This window comes from Acyrthosiphon pisum, chromosome A1 (assembly GCF_005508785.2).
Source record: "Acyrthosiphon pisum isolate AL4f chromosome A1, pea_aphid_22Mar2018_4r6ur, whole genome shotgun sequence".
NCBI classification, from domain to species: domain Eukaryota; kingdom Metazoa; phylum Arthropoda; class Insecta; order Hemiptera; family Aphididae; genus Acyrthosiphon; species Acyrthosiphon pisum.
The window spans coordinates 8,912,304-8,929,650 of record NC_042494.1 but is presented as its reverse complement, the minus strand read 5'-3'; the positions used below and the strand labels follow the sequence as shown (position 1 = coordinate 8,929,650).

At 30.4% G+C, this 17,347-nt stretch overlaps 1 protein-coding gene across 1 annotated transcript in view; it reads right to left on the bottom strand.

The window, feature by feature from the left end:
* The window catches only part of LOC100168299, a 91,982-nt gene that overhangs the window by 10,877 nt on the left and 63,758 nt on the right, over positions 1-17,347 (bottom strand). The gene's annotated exons all lie outside the window — the stretch shown is intronic.

Genomic DNA, 17,347 nt, shown 5'->3' with positions numbered 1-17,347 from the left:
TAATATTATACTACCCCTATTTTATCTTTTTTAATAATACATTTATTCCAACTCGGAGTTTTGGAGTTTATAGTTAAGTAAGGTTTTTATACTAAAAGACTTGCATTCTTACAAAAACTTAGATTGTTATAGAGTAGTTATAGGGCTCATCGACAAGCATATTGAAATAAGGATGAAAATAATACATACCACGCGTATATCCTACATATTGTTTCAAAAATAAAATGACGAATAAGTTAAAAAATATAAGCAATTTTTGACACAGATACCGAAAGTATCCGTTGATAAAATAATTGTATATAATAACAGCAACAACAACAACAAACATTTCCTATTGGTATTTAAATAATATGATGGGCACGGTATTAATAATAACTGCGTAAGATCAAGTATACCTATAATATTAAATTATATAATAAATATCCTGCAGCACCTATAGATATATATAGAAAAATTGTATTAATTTTTTTTTATCCATGTTTACATAGTAGACCTACCTATAGTAATAGTTCCTACACAATATTTAGAGGGATTATACACGTCGTATACACAGGATCTATACATAATATATTATAAAGTTCACTATTATATTATTATATAGACCGTAGCAATGCCTACAATATAATATAATATTATATGGCTATATAATATTATTTTATGTGGCTCTGCGTTCACCGGCCTTTTTACGACTTGTAATTATATACAGACTGCGGTGCGCTGCGTGCGTTGTTCTACACTATATTAAAATGCGAGTATTATAACTATATACACGCACTGCATATTATGTATAGATAATTACATAACATTTTATACAGTACGGTCGGATTGTTGGAATCGTTTATAGAACGAAATTAGAGCTTTCCGCGTGCATTCGCGTACCATCGCGGTCACCATCCGCGCCATTGACCGTAAATATTATACGATATATTATATTAATATTATTGCGCACGTATAATTGGGTATATAATATTGTATATACATCATACATATTTAAATGATGTGGGCGTATTATATATAAAACTGCTACACAGCTAGTTGTAATAAAAACGAATTTTAAACGAAGATATTACCATCCACGCAAGCTAATTTTTTTTTTTCATTTCAGTAAAATAAAACTTATGAGGAACTACTGTACATTACTACACTGTATTAAATATTTGCGGATTTTATCCTTTAAAATGTTATCATATAATTATTATTATATAATATGCTTTCAAAAAAGAAACTTTCTAATTTATATATATAACTAGCTGATCCTTCGTTGCCCGTTAAATGTACCAACTCTATATGCCTCAAACTTTGTTCAATTTGTTATTTGATATTCGGTGTATGGTGTTCAAAACTTATCTTAACTTTTCCGTTTCCCGGAATAAAAATTCTGATTCGCAGCAGTACATTATCATGTAGGCAATCTACCTGCGGTATAGATCGCGGACCCCGTGCTGTTTGTACGTAGGTAAGTGTATGAAATTAACTCTAAAGTATCAAAGTTATACCAAGTTTGTCGTATTCCATCTATAGTGGATTTGGATTAATATAATCAATTGATACCAAATCCTAACCTAACATAACTACTAATATCAGATGAATAAAAAAAACCAAATTTAACCATTCCTAAATTAGTCTGTCTTCTTTCCAGATGCTTAATCTACACACAAACATTAATTTATATAATCTTTATATATACATAATTTGTTGCCCCAAATGAAGTCATTTGAAAGCAATTGTTACATTGTTGGATATTTGTCAAAAAGTGTATGGAATCTGTTCCTATTCCTGAAACCAATGAGTACAATGGCTCTGGTGGTGGATCCAATGGTATCAATTTCACTTTACCATTTGCGCAACACAATCCATTGGCTTCGTTTTTGTATTACAAAGCCTCACAATATGAGCAAACAGAGTTCATAGAACCAATAACAACACAGTGGTAGTTACTGTAGTCAATTGACACATCGTAACTGAAAGCAGCTCGATTCAAACTTGCGCGATTATTAGTTGAATGTCGCGCTCGCGCTTCACGCGTTTGTCATTTACGAATTATTTCACGTTCATTTCGGTCGTCACGTTCTTGTGCACTTTGGTTAGATCGGTAATAACCTAGGTTTGTAGCATTTCGGGGTTTTCTACCTAAATTGCTTCGTCGTAAGGAGGCATATCAAATATAAATTATTGTGTCACATGCAATAATTAGTGATCATAGGTAACTTAACACTCTGCACAAAACACGATATACGAATTTCATTTGTGTATCAGTTGACAAAAGCAAACACAGCAAAGTAGGTAACAGAAAATCCAAGAAAAACAACACTTACGACATTGACAGTTTGTTGGTGTTTCAATTTTCAACTTTTTTAGTAAAAGTGTACGTTTTTAAATAATATACATACACGGATAATGAATAAAAAATGTAATGGCATTGTAAGTTGTTCATCTACCTATTCATTATAATTTTAATCGTTCATTAACAGAGAGCTCACAAATAATCGACCACCATAGATGATGTTCTTGATCAGTGCCATGGGACGATCCATATTATAGTAAGGACTGTTTTAAAAAGAAAAGGGCTGTTTTTAGGGTCTTCCCAGCAATTATTCGAATTTTTCTCGCTGTAAAAACCATCCTTGGACTTCAACGAACATTAAAAAAAATAATTGGGCAAATTGGTCCAGGCGTTGTTGAGTTATGCGCTTACCAACAAATTTTGTGATTCATTTTTATATATATAATATAATAGGTATACCTAATAGGTGCTTAGTGTTGATCACTAAAATCATCAAAATATTTAAAAATGTATAGATAATTCTAGTATAAATATTGGATAACCGTTCCATTATGCTTTTGAGGTTATTAATTTTTGAATAAAAAAAAAAAACAAAATTTATTTTTTCAAACAAGTACTTAGCGGTTTTTCCGTAATTTTGTTTTGGTTTTTCATATAACGTACCTATATACTACATATATTATATACAGGGTATAATATACTAGGTATAGGTACGATTATTTTTAAAAGTATTGACATTTTTTCCAAAGTATAAAATAAAACAAGATTGTTACCAGAAACCACGTTTATTATTACTATTAATGATTGAATCATTTTTTTTCTAGGATAAAAAATGTCTTCAGTAACAAAAAAACACTTAAATTGTAATAACAATAAACTCATCGGACCTATACATTAATCAACTGCTATAATGCAGTCATTGCACATAATATAATATAATTAATAAATAGGTACTTATAGGTACGTGCACCTAACACAATAATAATTAACAATAAGGTAACTATAATTAAAAAGTCAAAATTTTACGGTGCCACCACCGAAGGGAAAGGTACATTCCTAGAAAATCAACAATTGAAATAAATATTTTCAATACGCCCTGAAACATAAGTAATTTTCGATTTCTTCGAATTTACTAAATTTTACGATTCTGTGTAACGCCATAATATATATTTACAGGTATGGTTTAATAATATTCCACGTTTCTCGGAATCGTGCGAAGGTAGGCACATAAAATAATATTATCTGCCTATAATAATATAATAAGGCAGTATAAATAGATAGTTATAATTTAAGTAATTTTTTATTATGTTTCTATTACTTCAACCTAATATAATATAATATAATATTTATATTATAGATTTTACCATTTAGTACCTGTGTGTAAATAAGTATGCATAATGCATATGAGCAATAGGTATGTATTTTATACAAACGTTATAAGTTATAACTGATAATATAATATAATATTATGTATTTATATTATATCATCTCATTTTTAACAAATTGTATTTATTATGATAAATTCGACCATGTATTAAATACGCATAATGTTTAATTTACAATCATAATATTATATTATATAGGTACCATGGCTTTAGGTAGCAAATCTGAAGTTTGACCAATAGGTGAGGGAGTTTTTAAAATTCTTTAATTCAACTCATGAGTTTTGGTACTAGTCATGACCCGTGAACAAATAGTTCTTTTATTTAATGCTAATTTAACAATATTCATTGCCCTATCATTATATTTACACAAAGCCCAACTCTAGCAAGAAGTTAGGGGCATCCAGTATCCACCCATCAACCCCTCACCCATCCACATTCCTGAGATATGCCACTATATAGGTACTTATAAAACATATATTGTTTATCATAGGCAAGTCTTTTCATTTAGGTATTATAATGGCTATAGAAATATTATATTTTGTGTAGGAACGTTCCATGCTAACTGCTATAAGTACCTAAATATCAAATATATTATATAATAACTATTAACCATATATACCTAGCCTGATACAGTGATACAAGCTTAAATATACCTAGGTATTATCTATATATCTACGTATTATATTATATATTATCTATCAGTGGCGTGCCGAACAGTCATTTTTTGAGGCAATTGCCTCAGGGGAAATTTGGGTGGGTGGGTGGGTGTGTTAGTATAGATGTGCAACTTATACCTAAAAAAACTTAATAATATTTATTATTTTGAATAACAAAAAAAAAAATAGTGAATAAACTGTTGGTGGTGGGGAGGGGGATCAAATTGTATAGTTTGCCTCAGGTCTGCTTGTCAGTTCAGCACGCCACTGTTATCTATTAAAAACATAAACCAATGATAATTTCGTTGATTTTAACTTTTACAAAAAGTTTGAAAACGGCTATTAGACTATTACTGGAATTGATAAACGATAATACGATACATAATGAATAAGTCGATTAAACATGTTAACTAATAAATATTCAACAGTGTTATCTATAATTGCTATATTATATTGATGTACCTATAGTTATAAAAATATGCAAACAGTAGGTATTTAAAGCATTTCCAAATTCCTGGGACACCTTGTATATATTTTTAAATATTAAAATCTATTATAATATTGTACTTAACTAAACCATGCGAACGCTTGTTATATTATAATTTATAAGATTATAATTCTCTCCATTGGACCGTTCCCATTGGCCCGTCGTCCGATCGAATTAAAACACGCCCGTTTTATATATTATCTACCTTACCTCATCCGGCCGCCGCGCCGCTGTGAAGGGGAAAACCACGATGACGTGACGCGATATCAACAACGATAATATTACAATATAACAATAATATAATACCATAATAATGATATGGTACTATTATGATACCAATGCGAATACGTATATAGGTATATTATGTTGTTATTTAATGTTTATAAAGACGCATATTTATGTTGCATACCGTCACATCAATGGTACCCTTTGAACATAAGTAAATATAAATCAAGGTATGGACCATCCATACATCCGGTGGTGGTGGACACGGTGGAAAAAATTCACTTATAAATATAGGAAGATCAAGTATATAGAGTACTGCAGCATGCAGGAATATCCGTGGGCCTGTGGTTTCCGCCAGATATCCAGCTACAAGCCTATAGAAACTGCATTGTGCAGCCAGGTATTATACGAATAGACACCCGATAAAACCCTTTATCAAAAGTATACTTATACGGCTATTATACACCTATATAGGCTATATAATTATTTTTATTATTATAATATTGTCGTCCTTAACAATTATTATTATTATAATAATACAACGTGCTTACTATACAACCAACGTTATTTTTTATTTTTGATAACACACAAATGCATAATATAAGCACTATACACCTCTGTTGCAACATGCCATGGCACCAACACCATTTGGTAAAATATTATTGTACCTACTAATGTGTTCTAATAAGTTATGAACTATATAGGGTTAAGGAAACCTTTTATCCTTCCTGATAAATATTAAATTATTGAATAATAGGTATAAATTTATAGTATATCTATATTATTGATAGGTAGGTATCAATGATTATTCAACAAACTGAAAAAAAAATCAATTTATAAGAATATTATTTTTTTTTGGCTCACATGAAATTACAGGAATTTCCTTGAATAACCCTTTTCGTCGTATATTATTTAAAATCTTCAGAACGTATTTTTTTAAGTGTATTTAGTATTTATTATATATAATAGTATAGTATGTGTAAATTATAAACACTTGTCAACTGGCGAGGTGTCTTGTTTAGGGTTTGACGCTTTTTTATTAACAGCGGTCGCGTCAACGTACCGCGCGGCGACGACTTCTGTATACTCACACATAATACCTAAACATGTCTACACTGTACCTTGACTAATAAATCTACAGTATTTTGTTAAAAGAGTAAAAGGTAGAAGACGGTATAAATCATTGTCATATCACCCATAGATTATATACATCTAATATCTAATATACATAGACATTACGTACTATATACAGAGTGCACTCTGGTTCACCAAGCGTGTTACTAACATTTTATCCTTTAATAATGTATTTATTCAAATTATGATTTTTTTTTAATTTTTAAGTATAAGTATTTAAGAACTTTAGGTATATAATATCTTAAAATATTTGATTTTGCATACCTTATTTATAGGAATAATTTATTCTACTATGGCGATACAAATTTCTTTTTTTGCAAACGAGAACTACGCCCTGTTTTACTGTAAAGTATAGATGACTTTTTAAAAATGTATAGATGTATTAATTCAAATACTATCTAGTTTCTGGGCTATTGAAACTAATGTACCTACTATTTATCAAGGCTATAATAATAATGATTTTGCGTAAAATATAAAAAATATGTAATATTTAAATATAGTAAGTTATATGTATACATAGTTACCATCTACTTTTTATACTCAATAACATTTTCCATAATTTAAAATGTTAATAAATTATATTAAATATTAATTAATATAATTTAACATATCTATAATCATTCGCATATCCATTATAATATTCAAACAATTGACATATGCTAATATAATATATAATATTCAAACATACAAAAAATGTAATCATTTAAAAATATTGTCGAGCAAAGTATATTTAATTATTTCAATAATCAGAATTGAAACTAATGTATAGTTAAATGTGAAAAATGCGGGCGATTATGTTTAGTGAATCACACTGTATATATCTAATATAACGTCATCATGTTAATCGATACGAGGACAGTACAACCAGGGGCGGCTCTAGGGGGTCCCTAGGGTCCACAGGCCCCGTCTAACTATTAAAAACAAAATTACAAAAAAAAAATCATATTATGATATCGAAAGTTCCTGAAAATTATAATTCCTCCCCCCCAACCATGTCTCTGGAGCCACCCCTCAGCACAAATATAGAACAGTGCAGCTACCTATATATTATAATACCGCCGCTGTAAATATGCATGTACATATTATGTTAATTATTTGTCCAGCGCATTAAAGTATTTTTTAAATGGTCAAGCCGGGACGTGTATAAAACAATTTAAAAAATAAATAAGAAAAGCCACGATTGTTTTGAAAATATACCTACGGGCTACGGTCATTAAGGTATGTATTGTTGTGTCACCTTGTTGACCGCCACCAGGTCATTGTATGCGCGTGCGTTCTATCTGCAGTACCAGTTACCACGTGGAGACTGCATCATAGGTGGACATAATAAATAATAATATAACATAGGTAATATAATATGTACCTACAGGTTACAAGTAATAATATTATATATACATATTGTGCTCGTCGTGTTGATATTGTTGATATCGTCATAATTTATGTTGTGAAGTAGAATATATCGAAGATTTCCAGCAAACATTCGAACCACGTGCGCTATATTCGTTGGTATGGTAACATTAAACATATTATAAGAAAAACCAATTATAGGATATTATAATATTATTCAATAAGTCACCGGAAAACTAAAATTATTATTACAAAATCATTAATAATTTTAAGGGAATGATTTTTTTAATTAATAGACATATTATGTAGTTAGCTATAAGTTTAGCTATGTACATGAGTAGTCACAGCCTTGTCTGAAATGTTTTAGATCAGAGGTATTCAAACTTTTTCATCCCAAAGCTCCTATGTGTATACATAATATTTTTATGGCTCCCAAATTATTATGAGAAAATTGGACAATATACGAATACCTACAATATAGCCTATATTTGAGTGAAATAACAGTGACTTTAGTACTAGAAATACGACTTAAAATATAGTCACGTAATTTGTTTCATTATCGTTTCCATAATTGCTTTAATAATAATATAAATAGTATTTATATCAATCATACAATATTATAATCTACATTTATTTTTATTTCCGGTGCTTTGACGCGACTCCCTTCGCCAACTCTCGCGACACCCCTGGGGGCCGTGACGCACTATTATTGAATACCTCTGTTCGAGATAAGTACGTATGTCGTATAGGCATAGCCTATATACAAATTGTCACGTAATGTTATTTTAGCGTTATGAAAAGAGTCACTGGTTCATAAATCATTAACCATGAAGATATGATTGAGAGAATCAATAATCGTGTGCCCGGATTATACGAAATCTTAATAAATCTGTGTATGATATTATAGGAATCCCGAATACCCGGATATTGGTTATTATTCAGTGCACTAACTGCAATTTTATTTTATGTACATTTTAGTGAGATTATTTTCCGTTTGGATAATCTGGTATAATATAGGTAGGCACCGACTATTTAATATTTTAATAGCTTCGTTTAAATGTCTGAGTGAATTGAATTGGCGTTTAAATGTTGTATAATAATAATTGAGTAAAACCATAGTTGTACCCCGGACAAAAAATGTTTGTTTAGGAAAATATTTGTTCAGAGATAGTTAAATTATTTGCGTTCCCAGTCTTGGGCCTTCGAAAGCAAATTACAGCTTCTACTTATTTCTTATATAAGTACTGATTAATGATGGATCCCATTATTATCAAATATGTACATTGTACACGATTCATAATATTAATTTCGTAAATTAGTCAAATAAACCAATGTTTCGTGGTTTTTATAGTAAAGATACTAACTTAACTTACAAACTCAAATTTGGAAAATTATATATTCGTGTTGTTATACAATATCTAATTATTTTAAATAATAATAATAGGTACGCTTTTTAATGGTTACTATTAAAGGGATAGTCAAACTGCACTTAACTACTTCTTAACTATTAGAATATTGCACTCGGGTTCGCAAAAGAGATTAGACGACGTATGAGGGGAAAGAACCCGTGCTTATCTACGTCGACCATAAAATCTTGTATTTATAGTGCGGGACGCAAGTTTGCAGTGTTCATGTATACTAAAACGGTCACTTCCAAGTCGGATACGTCACAATGTATATTGTATAATATTCTGTTTTGGGGTACGTAATTTACCAACAAAAAAAAAGTATATACCGAACAACTGAAAGAAAGCTCGTACTATTTTCCCATAGTATAATATGTATACAATACCTCGACAATAATAATAATACCTACCTATATATTATACTCCATACGGGAATGGTATATTATACAGGACCATTGGCCGCGGGACCGGAGACGCTCTACGTGCGGACGTGCAGCGGTCTTGGCCGACAAGTCATTGCGGTCTCGTCGTTTAATTATTATTAAAATTTAGTAAAAACACGATCGTCCGGCATTCCCGTTACCCGCCCGCTCAGCACAACACTGCACAAGACAAATATTTACCTGTGCCCGTCTATATAATATTATACACACTATATTATATTCGTCTATGTGGACGCCCCGGCCGATGGGTGTGGTGCTCATATTATGCAGGACGACGACGGCGGCGCGGCAGTGACTCTCGATGTTTGCCCGCGCGCACACATAATATTCTTTTATACATATATAGGTATAATATACATCGTGGTCGTGGTGTTATTACACGCGGTATTATTATTATTATATTATGTGTACACACACCGTGGGCATATACACACACACGCCCGATTTTTTATTTATCGGAATGGCTTTTAGCGGCGAAATGTCCAATCAAAAGGACCGAGGGAGCAAATATAATATTTACCGGCGACGAGTACCTATACATACGTTTTACACATAGACACTGCCGAGGTAAACAACGGGATATAAGTTCAACTATATATATATATAATATTATGTACCCATTTAGGACCTGTGTCTTGACGTTATAATATAATGAACCCACAGATTATATTCAATACGCGACACAATCATGTGTATTAAACTATTAAATCATTTCCCCGGCCACGGAGTACTGTGCGTATACAGATGACAACGCGCTGTGGTGTTTACTCGGTCGTCTGTGATCCTTTTGATATCCTACATTTATATATAATAATATTACAGTATGTATAACCATGTGGGTAATAACAAGTGCAGTATATACATGCACACAACATCATAATATATACAGGTTGGATACCTATATATTCGTATCCTTATACTATCTTCTATTAATGATGATAATATCATTATCGATTATTGATATATATATATACACTCGCGTGATGGTTTTATATTATAGTGTTATTACTGTATTCTATTATTCTTATCGGTATCACAATGTTATTATAAACGCACCCCCCTTCTACCACCCGTTAAGCAAATAAATCGAAAGAGAATCGATATTTTTTTTCCTGCAAATGACTATAACGCTTTATTTACGTGCCCGTACCTATATAATATTATATATACATAGGTGGGTATATATGTTGTTATACAATTATTATTCAAACGTCAATAATAATAAACTCGCACCAAAACGAAATCCATTTTCAAGGCTAAATAAATAATAATCGACTACATTAAGATAATAATATAATAACACGATATAGCCTATACCTAAATGGCTGTAGATATTATTATACCTCTATATTGGATTCGAGATCGAATACCTATACATAAAACGTCATATTTGTGTCTGGTTTCCATAATGTTTCTATTGACGCATATTATTAATGCATACCTATTCCTTATCAAACAAACATCCACAAGCACGTCGTGATGTATTAATATTGTAAACGTATAATAGCAGGATAGCTATAATAGAAAATATTGTTACAATTTTGTTTTTATTGTTTGTTTTTGAATTCAAACATTTCTCTATTCTCTATAAAACCCGATACTAATAGTCCTTAAAAAGACAATTAATAATCTTAGAATGTTTGAAATACATTATTTATTAGTTAAATAGCTATTACTTTTATGAGTTATATGACTCGTGTTTGAATAATATTTTATATTGTGTGAATAAAAAATTAAATATTAATCAGGTAATACTGACACAAATATTGATACCTACGGTCTCGTAATATTTCAGAACAGTTTAAAATGTGATGGGCGATGGCATCCACATTGATATTAGATATTGTAATAATATTATTGAATTATACATGCGTTGTGTTATACGTATATTATATTACCTAGTTTATAAACCACTATTACAGGCAGAAGGCGAAAATCATTATACCTACCGAAAACCTTGGCTGTTTGGGTTTTGGCATTCACAAACACCACCGGTCGCAGCTCAAAAAATGTGTTGGCCACGTGTTCCGTCGCACGAGACGGATACATTTGATTTTAATACGCATTATCATTAGTCTGGTTCCGAGTCGACGATTGCAGTGTGAGCAGGGCGTAAGCGCGGCTAACGCCATTAGCGATTTTCACGGACTCGTATACGAGACAAAAACCGAATTTAAACCATTTCGTCGTATGGTACCTTTATAATAATATACTGTCTGCTGTCTGCAACACTTCCGCACGTTCGACTTTTTATTTAATAAATTACTTGATAAAATCCTATACAATATACCTAATAATACACTATTTATTATTATGTGTTAGTTATAATTTCGATGACGTCCGATTTAATTGGATTATCGATGATTTGAATATATGAGTGATCGAGCTACAAATTACCATAAAACACATCATAAAATATAATGTATTGTGGCGATGAGGCGCAAAGCTCGAGATAATTTTATGATTCTACTACTATGTTTATATGTTTGACTTTTTTGCGCTCAAATAAAAATAGACTTTTAAAGGCACTCTCACTGTTAGATACGATATGGGTAACTACCATAAACTATTACCTAGCAGCTAGCTCTTTCGTCGTTTGAAAAAGTAATCAATTATAAAATAATCTTTGAAATATGTATATAATTTATAAGACAAAAAGCTACTAAAGTGCGTTTACATTACAGACCGTGAACGCAAACTTTTACTGATTTTACCATTCATTCGCGTCCACGGCCTGATGAAATCGCACGAGGTACATACCAACTTTATATGTATATAATATTATTATCAAATGGTTACTACCTGTGTATATTTTATATTATTGGAATAAATTATTTACAACGATATAATATTATAATATTCCAGTGTGTCTTTGCATTATTATTTTTGTACAACAATTATTTTCGTTTCTATATTTGATAAATAAGCTATTAACAATACTTCGGAACAGTGACGGCCGGTATTATGATTTTTCAATTTAATATAGATGGCAAGATGAATTATTATGTATATTGTACCGATGTGTTAACTTTTTTTTTCACTTCTAATAATTCCAATACACGATTCGAACGTAATTTTAATAATATTGCATTCAACATTATTATTATTATTATTTTAACTCGATACATTAAACGTTTAAAAACTCAATTCCTTGTGTATTTTATCACTATAAATTATAATCGTATTAAATGTAATTCTGTGTTTAATATTAAACACGGCAACGTTGACGCAGGTATCATATCGCATCATAAAGGAACCCTGGAGAGATCGTAATTGCCCGCATATCGAGAAAGATAAAAGGTTTTTGATTTATTGGCTAAACCGTGTTTTTATTATACCCGTGCGCATAATATTATATATTATGTATAAAAGCGGATCGTTCTCGATTTTATTATTATTATGTTTTTAATCAAATCGAAAATATTTTATACCGACGTGGTACTCGACTCGACTCTACTCTCTCGGACTGTAATACATAATATTATTATTATGTTTGGTGGTGTGCCGTCATACACGTTTCTGTACGCGTCCCGTTCCGTCTTTCAACCTCTCTCTCTCTCACTCTCTCTCACACACAGTCTATCTTGTTATTATTATTTTTCCATTTTTTATTCACCACGCGTAAATCGACCGTACCGAATCACCAACAGCTCATAGAATATATATCATACGCGTACCATACCTCTAGAGATACTTACAACAATTATAATATTTTAATCGCTTACAATAAACACTGCAGCAGTTGGCAAACGTTTATACCTATACGTACATAATATTTTACACAGACCTATACATACAATATACATATAAACGCTATATTATAAAGATATTATTATAATATAATGAGTGCGTCATTGAAAAAGAAATAATAACACAGGGATGATTATTTATTATTATTTGACGGTCTTGAACTTAATTGCTATTTATTATTAATAGTTTTACTTTTCGAGCAAATTATTATAACACTATATGTCGTTTAGAAATGATGATCATAATAATATTATCATGTAATTATTACAGATTAAAAAAAAGTTTATTACATGTGTAATGCCTGTATATTATGTAGATGGCGATTATATAAGACGTACCTAGGTCCCAACTCTTAGGTAGGTAAACACATTTTATTTTATTATCATTTGTTTCGACAGTAATATCTTAGTACCACAAAGTATATACGTATTGTATACCTATTATCTATCTACCTACTTTTAGTAGATTCGTCTGTTTTTTATGATCTGAAACCAATTATTATGTTGATTGTGCGTATAATATCTCGAGATGAAAAATGTGAACAATTGTGCAAAAATATAATAATAATAATAATAAAAATAATAAAATAACTTTATGCCCAGTTAAAAATCTAAATCGTACAGCGCGGACGAATAATTTTATGACTTCGGAAATATCGTTTGCTGCGCTGCACTATATAGCAGCTGTATTACATGTTGAGAGGGCCACCGTGCACGCAGAGAGCCTCTCCGGTGATTTAAACGACATGTTTCTGATAATCGTATAATCTAAAAATATTATTAATCTACGACGTTTAATAGCAAACATAAAAAAAAAATGAGTCTGACCGGGGGAGAGTGTAAGCCGCCGACAAGCTATTAAAAACAGTTTTATTGCCGGGGTTAAAAAAAATATATATATATACTCGTATATACGAGAAACACAAATTGTAATACAAGTATTATTAACGCCCGGCCATTGTGGTTTACTGCTGGACGAAAAAAAAAAATTTCGGTATTTACTCTCGAATATTGCGGATACGTTGTTTTATGTTCTGCGAACGAGTTCTGTATGAGGTCTTTTGTCGGCGAATTTCCGAATAACTATTGCGATGCGATACGGAGGACGGAAAAATGCAATAGCCGCGCGCACACTCGACAGGTTTGTTTTGTTTTGTGTAAAAGAAAATTTATTTGATATTCCGTTCTAACACTTCATAACTATATAATATATACAATCACCAAACGTAATTTTTTGCACAGCCGTACGGGGATGTTATAGTTGTGGCCGACATACTCCTCTACGGGATATTAAAAAATATATATGAGTGTTATATTGGTCACCCATCCGAAAACGATTTTTTTAACCGACGTCAAAACTTTAAACGGAATGTGCGTCTTACGTTCATAAATCACTCACTGCTACAATGTCAACGCCTAAAAATACATCATTGACAACAGTTTGTTACATTCAATGCGGTTTTATGTGGGTTTATTGACCGACATATTATTGCAAACATCCTACATAGTTCGATATATTATAAAATTGACATAAGCCGTATAATAATGTGAACGACATAAAACTGTATAAAAGTAATATTTTATGAAATGTATTTTTAAGATTATTGCATTTTTAATTTTCACGAATTTTATATTATATCATTTTGTATAAAACTACTCATTATATCTATATATTTAAGAGAAAATAAATTACATTGATTTGAACTATTTGAAATATTTAAGATTTTCCGGTTAGGTTATAGGAGATTTTTACCATTTTTACGCTAACAAAGCAGTGATAATATAATATGGTACATTCCGAAATACGCTGTTCAATGTATTTGTGTTTTAATATAATAAATATTATGTATACGCGCGATCTCGTCGTATAATGTTATAATATATTTTACATTTGTCCATGATGATACATATTTTATTGAGGGGCGAATTTTTTATTTGGGGAATGAGGAAAAAATTGTTGTACATTTTGACTAAAACAAAATAACGATTTGTTATTTTGAATGTATAGTTTAAATACATTTCATAATGCAATTCAATGAGCAATATATTTTAAGCAAATAAAAATTATAAATTAGTAATATTATACATACACATACAAAAATATTTTGGTTTTATTTTGCTTGTAATTCATAATATACCCCTTCACTTTATCTATACCGAGGTCCGAGAACAAGATATGGCACATTCCCATATAATATTAATATATACATGATATTATGTATATATTTTATTACAATGCCAATCGTTATATTATTATCGCCGGACGCAGGTCGACACATTTTTTCACGGCATAAAAAACACGATAATATAATAATATAATATCATAATAAATACGAACGAGTCCGACGGCCTACATTGTGCAAACGTAGCCACTGAATTTTGTCGCGAATATAATATTTTATAACATTATTGTTTTTACAATAATCTCGGCCAAATAATTATTATTTCACAAGTAACTACTGCACGCGCAGAGAACGAAGAAAACCGTCCAACATGTTAACCACTATATAACCATGATACCATCGTCGACAACGCGCGTCGCTATATTATAACATTTATAACTAATAATAATATAGTAACAACAACAGTAAATTTAGTAATAATATACAATAATATGTATAATTTATTTACAATACAAACACGTTTTATTATTTAGCTCTTGAAAAGTATAATTTACACACATAAACCTTTTTGTCTAATAGGTATCTAAAACATTGTTTGGTGAAATTTTATTGCTTTTGTACATGACTTTTTGATTTTGCAATTCGCAATCGAAATGTTTTCCCGATGCGAATATTATAGTGAACCATAACGATACATTATATTTTACGTATATATACTGCAACTGCATATGTGTACAATAATGACATTGTGTTTATAATATAATATTATTGTGTAGGTTAGATTAATATTATGCATACTATATTTACACTATGTTAATATAATATTAGGTATGTAGAGTTACTTAAGTGTGTTATGTATATAATAGATATTATATTATATTCTTATTATGATCGGGGTGACATTCCGGCGAAGTGTTGTGACGTGTCCCTATACAAAAGTAAAACCGAAATCGCATTATATTTTTCGTACATCTCCATTCTTTATTTCACATACGTGAAATTCTAAAGCGGTCACTGGGAAATCCCTTTTTCCACGACAATCTATAGATGGAGTGCGGCTGTATAATATTATGTGCATACTGCATTGATCAAAATTGTATTGCCAAGCCACAATGGTGGTATACAATATGTACCGAGTGCCTGTACGTGTGGTTTTATGACATCATGTGACCGTAAAGTAAAGAGATTTCAATATTGGGATACAACAGTGCCAAAACACAAGAAACATTTTATTATTTCCTAGGCGCGTAATGCGATAAATAATTATTGCAATTGATAATATTATGCCTTTCGGTGCACATTGTCATTGGCATGTTATACATAATATTATGCAGACAAATTATGAATAACAACAACTACCTACACAGAATATTTGTCCGATAAATCGATAAAAATGTGTTGAAATACCAAAACCCCATTTGTTACAATTATATCCGTTTATAGAAGTAGTGAAAAGAAATTCATTGAAATAATAGATACTTCCTTATATATTTTTATTTTATCGCTAAAAATGTAACATAGGTCATTTGTATAATGTATAAAACAAAAATCTCACAATGTTACAGTCAATGACTAAATTTAATTTTTCTTAACTATTAAAACTATCGGACTATATATTTAACAAGAAATCCTATTAAGTTATTAATTAACTAATTTATATTAATACTGATCATTATTAATATGAACGAAATAAATCAGTAGGTTTTTGGTTGATTCATATCAATATATTATAAACATTATTGGACAATTATTGTCAAACCTTAATATAGTTAATGGTTTCTACAAAATATGAAGAACATAACCTAATACCTATTATAGTTAATGAGTGAAATATATTAAAGAGCAAAGTATTTAATTTAGTTAATCCTTAATGAGTTCCTTTTATACATTGACTAGCTGATCCTGTGCACTTCGTGGCCCATTAAAAACGCTAACACTTTAAGAAAATATTAACAAATACGAAATTTATAATGCAGTGATTGTTTGTAATAAAGACATAATTAATTATAATTAATTTGAAAATTCATAATATATCTGCGTAGTATAGCTATAACGGTTAAAAACTTTTGAGTCCGTTTTCCCCCCACTTGAAACTTAGAATGATGTAA